This window comes from Rhinichthys klamathensis, unplaced genomic scaffold, assembly GCF_029890125.1.
Source record: "Rhinichthys klamathensis goyatoka isolate OS25496 unplaced genomic scaffold, OSU_Roscu_1.1 h1tg000387l_1, whole genome shotgun sequence".
Taxonomy (NCBI): Eukaryota; Metazoa; Chordata; class Actinopteri; order Cypriniformes; family Leuciscidae; genus Rhinichthys; species Rhinichthys klamathensis.
The window spans coordinates 1,828,023-1,840,399 of NW_026606891.1; the positions used below are offsets into that span (position 1 = coordinate 1,828,023).

Consider the following 12,377-nt stretch of genomic DNA (forward strand, 5'->3'; position numbering starts at 1 on the left):
CCTCACAGCGAGTTAAAGACTGCTGTTCTTCAAACAGCAGCTATTACCCCAGAGCACATTAACACAAGCTGGGAATCGGAGTAGAATATTTAGCACCACCACATTCACAATTAGTCAGTTAGCCGCCACATGCAATTTCACCAGAAAAATGACTGTAAAAATATAAAAATTCTGGTACCTAGTAGTCTTTCTACTAATTTATAGTATGGTCATAATGTTGTTCAGAACACACTAAGTTTTGTGAGCAGCAATAAAAAAATACCTGTTAAAATGTTCATAGTAAAATTAATATTTGTTGTGCTTATTTGATTCGCAATTAAAACAATATATAGCATTACTGTAAATTACATCTGTGATATTACTTATCTAGAAAAAAAAAACTGACATTCAACAGAGAGCTTAATCGTTATTTAAATAAAGCTTGAATGATCAGGATCGGCCGATCAATCTGTAATCGTTATCGGCTGCAAAAACTCTGATCGGAGCATCCCTATAGAATATTACTTAAAATCTCTGCATATCAGCCAAATTTAGTCTCTAAAAATGTACAGGTTATACATAAAAAGCTAGTTTTTTTTTTTATCAGTGTAAGTCCATTGCAGACTAACGCACTGATCTAAGTGGAGACCAAAAATATTTCAATTTTAAGCAGAACGGGCAAAGCAATGAGGCTCTTTGAGCACAATTCTCCTGGTGATCATTTAAAATGGTCTGCAGTTGGTGTGCATGACCGTTTGATTGGCCTGGGTTAACAGCTGCCTCAAAAGAAAGCCATTATGCTACAGTAGAGCTGTCTGAACAGTTGGATGTGCTAAACTGTTCTTAAAAAAAAACAAAAAAAAAACTTTAGGCTCTTGAGGGTGGGCCTATTTCAAAGACAACAATTACCTACCACCCAAGCTTTCAACACCTCTCAAGAGCCTGATTGTTCAGTTCATACCAATTGCACTGTTTTTGAACCTGGTCAAAATGATAAGCCCTCTTTTGAGGCTTTTTTGAAAGAAATTGGGTAATATGGGACACCAAGCTATGGTATACTTTTCAATCTTCATATCAAGCAAATCTACAGTAACATTACTATAACATAGCAAAAATATATCTAAATAAATAAAATAAAAATGTCCACTATAAAGAAGTTAAAGTTGGATGGAGCAATGCTAAAAACATTTTATTTTAAAAGCATATCCACTTCCCATTGGACGCCTCTTATGCATGAACCGTTTAGTAATACAAAGACAGAATTCCAAGGGAAGTCGTTTAAAGACCACTTGACCGGCCCTAAACAGCTCTTGTTCACATTGATTACAAGTACATTGTCGGCATCCGTCCCTCCCCCAATGTTTCCAATGATGCTTTCAGATCATTGCTCAGTCAGACACCTCAATTAGCATGCCCGCTTCACAAACGACCACAGAGTGGTGGATCTCAGCGGGGAGGAGAAGGGTCCACCTGAAACGCTTACTAATACACCGACTGAGACCCAGTCGAGTGCCTATGACACCGCTTTCCCAGGCACTGCCATGGATACTGTTGCTATGGCAATGATCAACGTACAATACACTGTGAATGTGAGCATTAGGGCTGTCACAATATAAAATTTACTACACAATTATCATGGCCAAAAGAATTCATGATAAAGATATAATTGATATTACAGAAAAAAATTGCAAGCAGCAATTATCGAGGTTCAAGAGTTTAAGGCCTTTATGACATGGGTGCTGATTAGGTCTAGGCTGACTCAAATTAGGGATGACACCATAACACATTCACGATGGAGAATACACACACACACGGTTAAAGATACAGATATTTGAAATAAAAGATAGGTATTAAAGCTGCCATCGGCAAAATTTTTTTTGATCATATTTAGTGAAATCGACACTATAATCCCACAGAACATAAATAAAGTGGTTTTAGAAAAAAACCCGAGCTTCTAACTCCACCTGGAGCGTGTTATTTGTTTTGCAAAAATCCACAGCTCCCGGATCATCGGGTCCAATCAGCGCAGGGGGGTGCGAGATCTGACTGTCAATCACAGATCGGGCACACGCCACCCCTCGCGCACGTTACAATCACATGCACACGCCTGAAGTTCGCGCAGCAACGAAGAGTGATGGCGTAAAATCAGGTAAGCTCATTTAGAGTATAAATGACGTTAGCAATAGCAATCTATCTGTAGATTAGCCAGGACAGCATACCTCCAAATAATCCATGGTGTTGTTGGATGCTGATGAGACGGGCGCGTTCACTGAAAATCTGGTGCACACGCACTGACGAGCACAAACTCGGTGGGAGGGTATTCGTTGATAGTGGGGGAGGGCCATTAGAGTTGTAAACATTAAAAATTCATTAAAAACATTAAAAAGTCCACTCAATCTGCCAGACTTGCCGACTGCAGCTTTAAAACCCTTAGTGCAAGTCTCCTCTTTATAACAACGTTTTCAGGTTTCACATTAATTATTATGTGGCACAGTTGTCAACTGATGCTTCAATAGAAATGAAGTGATGAATTGACAAAATAACAAATATTTGAAATAAATAATTACTAAATGCTTCCTCCGAGTCTCCTAGTGATTTTCACACATTTTGTTGAAGACATAGATATTTGAAATAAATGATAGGTGAGAAAATGCTTATTCGAGGTTTCACTTTTAAAACATCATTTTCTCATGTCTCATTGTAATCATGTGAAATTGCAAAAACATAACTCAAATGAATAAATGAGGTAAACCTTGACAAAATGCGATTTGTAATGTTATTATAATGATTTAAAAAGTTTAAATATGACTTCAAATGAAAAAACCCTTGAAAAGAACTAGAGGTTGACTGATAGTGGATTTTACCGATACCAATAACTAGGTTGTATCTCGTAAATTACCCCACTAATAATGCCCGGAATGGTACCAAACTTCTACAGTAGTACAAATAGGTTCTGTACTAATACAACGAGGGATCTCGGATCCTCGTTACACTACATCCTTATGCATTGCTTTCTGCCAGGACTTTTACGGGTTTTTCCAAAATCACTGAAGTGACCTCGACGTCCGGGTTAGCGGTAGCATAAGCCATCAGGCAAGTGCTATTTAAATAAACTCCTTTGTTTTAGGAGTACATAACCTATTTGTACTACTGTAGAAATTTGGTACCATTCCGGGCATTATTAGTGGGGTAAAAACGGCAAAACTGATGAATCGGTCAACCTCTAAAAAGAATATTAGTGAGCAGAATGAGCCAATGAGTGGTCCTCTGCTGCCATCTGGTGGTTATGGCAATTTCAGGGAATTTATAATAGGAATATAGCATTTTTCACCTTGACTGTTATATGGCTTGACTCACATGCTTGTTTAGAGTCATGCGTCACATATGCTTCTTTTCAAGAAGATCTAAGCATTCCTTAAGGGATTCCTTTAGGCTTTCAGGGACACTTGGCTACAATAGTGTCATTTCAAAATGTGGCATTGACCATCCAAATGCAAAAGTTAAACTTTTTTGATAATTATTGACCTAGAAAGTCCAGAGAATTGTACTGCATTGGTTTTATTCAGATTGAGCGAAAAACCTAGGACTAGATCGCAAAAGTAGGTATTTTTTACATAATCGCGAAAAGTCAATGAATGATTTGATTTACAGCAGTGGTTCTGTATGAGGAGATCAATCAAATGATATTATTATTGTGTGGATGTGTGAAATACCACGTGATTACAGAGGCATAAAACTTGTTAGCGCCACCTAGTGGACGATTTATTTCAAAATTCTTACAGACATCTAGGACCATGAGTGAAACATGCCCACAGAGTTTCGTTCCGATCAGCCGCCGTTAACCTAGTCTAATTGGTGCTCAAATTTCATTGGCCGATGGCGGCCATTTTTTTTTAGATAGGCCAATGTTATCAGACAACCATGGCTCCTTGGACCAAAACACTGCATCCAAATTGGGCACTTGGTGGCGCTATTTCTTTACTGTGACCATAGATTGAGCCCATACACCTGTACTGAGTTTGGTGAAAATATCTCATTCCGTTCAAGAGTTGTAGCCCTTTTAGTAAAAGTGGCCCTGCCCACATCGAACGGTTCAGCACCCCTTAGCGGTTGTGAATTGAAATTAGTACTCTTTAAAAGCAAAAGTTACTGCACTATTCTCAAAGTGAACAAAATGTTTTGGGATCCATGTATGGAGATAGCCCTTGAGCTCAGATCAGAGCAAAGGCATGAACTGTAAACACCCATCCCCGCCCATCAGGGAGCAAGGTCAATACCATGTCCTCTAAAGGTGGGTGAGGGGCGGGTAGCGCAGGACAAGTAGAACAACCCGAAAGCCTCTGAAGAGGGCAAAGATTCTGTTTACCGACATACGAAACCAGTGGAGGGGTGACACACATGTGATGACAGACCTATAAAAGTACAAGAATAAATCCAGAAGCAGTTTGTCAGGAGATGCAAGTGGGTTTGTGAACCTTTAGCATATGCATATGGTACGAACTGTCACTCTGACTGTATGTGCATCAAAAACAAGCGAGCAAAATAAACCATGCAAAGCACGATTCCACTGGCAGTCGGTCGGCCTGGCTGGAAATAATCCCAGGACCCTATAAATACTGTTCATTTCAACCAGAGCAGAACTCAAGCTACAGACTTGAACAGCTGTCCCGGGAGGAGTAGTTTACAGGCACCTGTTCAACAGGAGTGTAAAATTGACTGGATAAAAGCTCAAACTATTAGCCTGGCTAACTCGGGTCTGGGAACCACATGTTCATTATCTCGTATTTGAGGCGTGGTTATGAATGCCCAGAGCCGTTTATTGGGTGCTAAGAATGTCTATCAAATGTGCCTGTACGTAGCTCATAGCCAATCGTTTCAATTATACCAGATGACGTATGTAGAGCGACAGAAATTAGACGAGGAAGACGACGATGGGTCAGAGATTTATGTGTACACGATGGCGTGTATCTAATGGCCGTTTCACACCGCATGCGTGAGCGGCGCATATTTTTTTTTCGGCGTGCATATTAATCAATAAGTGCATTCACACTGGGAGCAGGAGCAGCGCGTGAGCGTCGAGCAGGAGCAGCGCATGAGCGTCGAGCAGGAGCGTCGCGTGAGCAGCAGTGAAACGGGGGTTTCGGCGTCGAGTCTGTTTTTGCTGCACTGCTCACGCTAAATTAAAGTGAAAGCACACTTTTGATGGACAAAAATAAATATGATTTCAAACAAAAAGTGCCCAAAATGCACAGAATAAGCATGTCTAGTGAGTTTTAACAAGAACTTGAGTAGGCAAATAAAAGAAAATCAAGATTAAAAAATATTTATAGAAGATTTAGGCTTCCCGGTAAAAACTTGTTTTTAATTATTCAGTTTGGGTGAAAGTTGTGTATTATATAAAAAAAAATATATATATAAACGTTCTTTTAGTGTAACACACAGACAGCTACATAGGCTAGCACAACCCAAATCAAACCCGAGTGTGTGGTTTATTTGTGTGTTTTGTTTTTTATCCGCGGAGTTGCAGTCTTGTAAACATATCGAAAGTATGACTGAAACTAATAGATTGGAGCCATTTTCTGGGTTGTTTTGTTGTTTAACATTTATATGCGAATGTTGTACACCTCCCCATAACAAACTTTCAAGACTATCAATGTTATAAATGACCATTGTTCTAAAAACAAATGTAAAGTTGTCTTTGTAAAGAATTGTTCGCTTATATATGTAGCTTTGGAGCCGCTGCTGTGACACTGTACAAACGCTTCCAGTGTGAATATTCACGCGTCTGCAACTGCAGTTACGTGTAGTTACTCTGACGCGCTGCTCAAGTGCCGCTCATGCTTGCTGTGTGAAACGGCCGTAAGGCTGCATCGAAAGGTAACTTCGTGTCTGCTGCCATGTTGGATCCATAGGTATAAACAAACTGCTTCGGGTGTGTCGCATAGACGTCGTCATCGTCTCGCTGCTCCCTCCCCGTTCTGTGATTGGTTCCTTAGATGAGGCGAAAATCTGGACCATGGAATCCAGACTGCCTAGCAGCGTGAATAAAATCGCGCTGCGGCAAGGCAGCATGGGGAAACCCAGGCTATCAAACTACCAACATGGGCAGGAGAGTGATTCAAGGAAGATATTTTGAAATAACTAGGGATGCTCATATTGACTGTTAACTGAGAGTAAAAATTTTGACCGATTAATACTATCAGTTAAACGGTTTAACAAAAAAATATATATTGGTAGTTTTTTTTTTTTTTTTTTTTTGCTGCATGGTTAAAAATACTATATAGCCTATATTTGTTAACTCACAGGACGCAAAACCAAATGTGCCAAAAGACATATTTCGCGGAGCAAGCAAAATGAAGCAGGCGAGCGAAGAGAAGTACTGTCTGGGACCATTTCGACAGAAAGGGCGACGAAGTTACTTGCAAAATATGCTACGTGGTATTAAAATGCAGCAGTAGTTACAAGAACAACGCAATATCACTTGCGAAGCAAACATTCACAAGCAAATGAAAGTCGCTTCCCGAAGCTGGTCATTCTAGCGAGACGTTCTCTCTGTATTCCCGGGACACCTGTGCCATCGGAGAGGGTGTTTTCTTAACTCAACAGGCTGCGCTCTAGACTAACCCCACATCATGTAGACATGTTACTTTTTTAAAATAAAAACTAGACAATGTGTGGATTGAAGTAGGCCTGCAATTTTTATTTGAGGAAAAACTTAGTCTAGAGGAAAAAATTGCCGTTTTTTTTCAAAGCTTCAAACGGATTCAGTGATTTCTTTTTGTCATCTTAATTTGTTAAGAAAAGAAAAAAATTAGTGTAGGCCTATTTTGTGTTTTTTATTTATATTATTTTATTCTGTTTTTCTCTGTTGTCACTGTCAAGTGCGTGAAAATTTGATGTGAATCCAGGTTCTGTTGTTGATCTGTTCTGCTGTTTGCACGGTAAAATAAACCTGTGAATGTTTTTGGGGCATTTTTTACGGGTCACAGACACTCGTCAATTTTATTTTTACTTAATGATAACGAGTGGCGGTTATCGGTCGGGAAAATTAACCGAAATGAGCATCCCTAGAATGAACATGAGGAAGATTCTAACATAGTTCACATTCATTTTCTTGGCACATGCCGTTAGCGAAACAACTAAACTAATAGGGGTGCACGATTCAGAAAATGTCACGATTCGATACCGATTTTTTGTCTCAAGATTCGATTCAAAATCGATTTTCGATTCAAAAACGATTCTCGATTCAAAAAACGATTCGCAGTATATAAATGTAGTTTACTTTTTCCTATGTGATTGATTGCAGTAGACACAATTTAAAATATAAAAAAAACACAACAAATTAAATGTAGTTTGATATTACTTTATGTCTTCATACAAAAATAAAAACTTTTGCAACTAAAAAGTGCAAAGTGCCAAGCTTTGGCCAGCTTTCAAATACATTTAATTCAAGTTTAAAATAAAACTTAAATAAAAAGCTTTTACATTTAGCTTTAAAGTGCTGTAGTCAGATCAAACAAACAATTATGCTAAATGTGGTTTAAGGACTACTTCAGCTACCAGGTTGACTGTTGAAATGTGAACTCGACTGGGCACATTGAACTTCCTAAAAATATAAACTAATGTCATACCCTTGCGAAATTATTTTAAATAGATTTTAAAAAGCCACCGCTACTGGTAACATCTATGGTTAGATTGATTTGTTTAGATCTAGTGAAGTCGTTCATGGGCGTTATTTGCGGGTATCTCCAGTTAACTAGCAGAGCATTCATTTAGTTCGCTATTAAATAAGAGATCTGTTGTTTTTGAAATCAAGCTGAGCGCTCGTTGCCACTGCTATCAGTGTCATGGATACAGTCTGTGTCTGAAATCGCTCCCTATCCACTATATAGTGCACTATATCGGGTGTCGGTCATTTTGTAGTGGTGTCCGAATTCTGAGTGAACGACATCATTCCCTACATTCATTCACTACTTTTACCCACAATCCTCTCTGAATTCAAGTGTACATTCGATGTACACTTGCTGAAGCACTATTTCCCACAATCCAATGCAGAGAGAACTGAGAGAGCAAGTTTAAACCAGAGATTACATTACAGCTTTCTTATTCCTGCTTTAACATTTATTTCATGCTAGTTTTATTTCTCTATTAATCATTACTTGAATAGAACATATTAAAACATTGAGACAATATTATATAGATGAATTATAAAATTAAATTAAATTATATGTATATCGTTTTTTTAATTAAAATATATTATTTAGGCATTAACACAATTTAATGTGTTTTACTAATGTGTTTTGATAATTTATGGCATTGTTGTTAACTCGTTAAACTGTAAAGGGAGAGATGAGGCCATCCTTAAAAATATTTTGGTTTGCAGTAACAGCAAAAAAAAAAAAAAAAAAGGGTCGGTAGGTAGGTCTATATATTTTTTTTTCAAGATTCAATGTAAAAAAAAAGGATAATTTCGGTCATGGTGATTAGGTCGGTATGAATTTAAACAAATTTGCATATCGTGACGTCACTGACTGGGTCTTCAACCCCCATGCCTTCGGGCGCACCATTGCGAACCTCATTCTGATACAGGTTATAGACCACAAACAATTTGAAATCTTTGTAAAAAAAAAAAACATATTTATTGCATTAATTCCAGCTGCATTCATTTGGAAAAAAAATAGGCAGAATCAAAAGAAAAAAAGGAGCCACTAGATTTCAATGAAAGTGGATTTTCAGAGGGAAACAAATAAATTAAAATGACTAATCTCACCAGCGCCGCGCCGACCAATAAAACAGCGCGTTTGGCACCATTCGTTTACATTTGACCCATACTGTTACAAGCCCCCTTTCTGGTCTAGGGGCAGGAAAGGAGGGTAACAAAAAGTTGCAGGGAGAGAGTGAGAGATTTGACCCATAAACATCTGCTATTATTAACGGAAATCAGTGTGGTCAAATAGCTAGGCGCATTGTAGGAAACTATAGGCCGATTAAGTAGTCCTGACATATTATGGAATGGTCGATTTTCTTTTGTGCAATTTAGTACATTTCGGTATGGGATGTGCTGTTTTATTGGTCAACGCGGCGCTGGTGAGATTAATTCGCGCCGCTCTGACCATTGGCTGGCGCAAGCAAACACTTCTCCTGCGCTGTCGAGTCTGTCGCGCTCGCGCGTCTCGGTCCATTGAGCCACGCAGATTACAAGTCAGCGCAGCGCGAACTCTGTAACACACCGCGCCGTTTCGTCCCCCTTTCGGTGTGTTTGGCTTCCCACACTTATGTGTGTTTGTTTGTCAGAGCCTGCAGTTGCTGTGTGACGCGCGTTCGCGGTGGGCATGTCATGACGAGCTGGACGGGCTCCGAGAAAAGGCCGTTAACATCGATTCCCTATTTGACCATTAAGAATTTCGAATAATGAGCGACTAAATGTAGGCTCATACAGACGTATTTCACAAGCAGCCGCGCCGCAGCCATCATCACCGAGCGCGAACCATTGACAGTGAATGAAACGAAGCGAACGCACAGGCCATAGTGTGACATGCGTAAACCAATGGTGTAAACATAATCATAATAGATGACGCCACGGGTTTTTATTTAAAAGAAAGAACGTAGCCTACGCAATTTATATTCACAATACTTACTATAATAAATGTATATTATTTTATTGCATTTGTATTAGTTGTTTGAAGAGTAAAAAAAAAATCGGTCGGTCTTAATGCAAGTTTACAACCGGCAAGTCGGTCGGACTAAAAGGGGAAAAAGATAAATAATTGGGTCGGTCCTAATTTGACAGGGTCGGTCGGGTTACGGCAAACAAGAATATTTTTAAGCATGGCCTGATTATTGGTGGATGATTTGAAAAATATCCGTTATCATCTGTAGGAAGCGTATTCATTCGAATATAATAACGGTCGCCTGAGGGCGCTCGACGACCACGTCATCTGTGAGCGTGAGAGTTACAATTTCAGTCGATGAAACTACAAAGCTGGCACGGAGGTATATACAATTACAAAATAAAGTCATTATGATTGTGATTGTTGTTAATATTATTTTATAAAGTAAGTAACATAAGATAAAAGGAGTTTTATCAGTACGTGTGACGAAGCCTTTTCTGCGACAGCTCCAACTCTCCGACGCACAGTGTAAACGTCAGTGTCCGAATTCACTCACTTCATTTCGTTTACTCCTTGCAGATATAGTGCACTCAAATGCCATACACTATATAGGGATTAGTGAATGAGTGAACGAGTGAGTGTTCTTTGTGGCTCGCGCAGTCTTCACTCGGACGCGCGCGCTTCATATCGCCGGTGTGGTTCCGGTGAAATCTCAAAATAAAATGCACACAAACGTGATGAACATATTCGGTTTTGATGAGAGAGAGAAAAAACTATACGAGTGCGGTTTAGAACCCGTAACCTCTGACACGCTTGGCAAAAGATCTACAGAACTCAAACAATCTGCGGATCGATGCATTTATTCACGGGTTGAGCAGAGAGGCTGCACAGTTTGACCAGCGGGCGGCAAGAACTTGCAATGTAACTATTTATCAGACCGGCCCTCGCGGCCTCGAAACACTACCGGACCACCGGTAAAAGTCCCGACTCAGCCGATTGCCACTCCGCCCGTGCACGCCATAAAATTTTTTAAAAAAAATATGAATCGATTTTTGGAATTCTATGAATCGATTCTGAATCGGTAAAGATTGAATCGCGATTCAAATGTGAAGTGATTTTTTTGCACACCCCTATAAACTAACACAAGATATTCCTAAGAAATGTTTTTTTTCAGACAAATGCACAAACTAAAAGAAAATGCCAAAAGCAAAGGTTTTTTTTTTTTTGGCAAATAAAAGGTTTAGTGCATCAAATGTTAATTGTTAATAAAGTTTTGCAAGCGTTTTTGTTTAACTATCGCATTAATGTAAATTCTAAAACTTAAATGAAAATTTCACCCCATTATTTTCTAAATGCATCTTATTGTAAACAATTCATTCATGGATGCTTCATTTTTAATGACCTTGTAATTTATCAAAAGTTCTCATCTCATTTAGTTCGCATTAACCCCTGAGATCTGCCTCAATACAATCAACATCCACAGGATAGAACTACATCTTTTTTGATAAACCGTTTAACAGATCTGTAAGTCATATGAAAAAAAAACTACTTTCACGACAATATTGTCACAATATTGCGACTTTAAGGAACCTATTTCCTATTATAAATTTGTGCTGTGATTCAGGTGTAAAAAAAGAAAAAGAAAGGAGACTCAATTTAATGAAGTTCAAAGAGTAAAAACTAAAAAGAGAGGAAGGACAGAGGAGAAAAAAAGCTTTAGAGAGACTATTTTGTTTCTCTGGAGAGGTTCTGTGATGCTCCGGTGAGGGTGGCCGTCTGTTACATTTGATCTATGCTGTGGTTTCTGAGAGTCCTCAATTTGAACAGCGTTTGATCAGAGGACAAGGCTACACAGAGGGACAGGTTATTATCCAGAGTTTGTCTGTCCTGTCCTCACCCATTACATCTGCTTGAGCTCAGCTTCAGTACCCACACACAACAAGCGTGAGGACGTAGTGTCTCTTGAGGCTGTGTGAACTGGTGTGTACGCAGTTCTTGAGAGGGTAAATGGGGTTAAACCACCTTTGGGGAGCTGCTAAATAAAATGTCAGTCTGATTTAAGGTTAACGAATCGTTTTCTCCTGAGACTTCAGGTGATCCATGCCTCTATTTTTCAGAGCAAACATTAAACACATCACTAACAAACAACTCATTGCACTGTCGCATCCCCACAAATGACTTGGAACCAAACCTTGTGTTATGAGAAAGACTCCCACTGCACCTCTTTGAATAAGCCACTCCTTTCTCTTTCCATCCATTTCTCTACATCTCCATTGCTCTTCTCTGTCCCCAGAGGCAGCAGCACTTAAATTATTGAGAGCACAAAAACAGCTTTTCTAATGGACGCTAAATAAACAACCCCCTCAGCCCAGACTCGTCTCCCTCTCTTTAGATAGGTCCAACTATACTCGCAATTAGCAGTTCCAGTGTGCGTGTCTCTCGTTCACAACTGAAACATTAAAGCATGAAAACATACACAGGACAATAGCTGAAAAATAGCGATGTTAGATCATATTTTTAGAACAGTATTTTTCTCTTCACCATCAAGGTTTATTTGAAACCTTGTTCTAACTGTTCTGTTCTAACTATCTGGCCACTAAAACCATTTCAAATTCAATTATTCTGGATGTTAAAGTTGTGATGAAATGGAAGCAGAGACAGATCTTTTCTTCTGTATTGTGATCTACATCTTCATTAAACAAATGATCAAAAAATAAATAAATGTAGGGCAGGACTTGGTTCTATCTACTGATTGTTGATTCTATAGAGGCAGATCTAAATGAGAGC

General features: G+C 39.0%; 1 protein-coding gene across 4 annotated transcripts in view; it reads right to left on the reverse strand.

Annotated features, from left to right (window-relative positions):
• qkia (QKI, KH domain containing, RNA binding a) overlaps nt 1-12,377 on the reverse strand; it is a 90,914-nt gene that overhangs the window by 24,400 nt on the left and 54,137 nt on the right. The gene's annotated exons all lie outside the window — the stretch shown is intronic.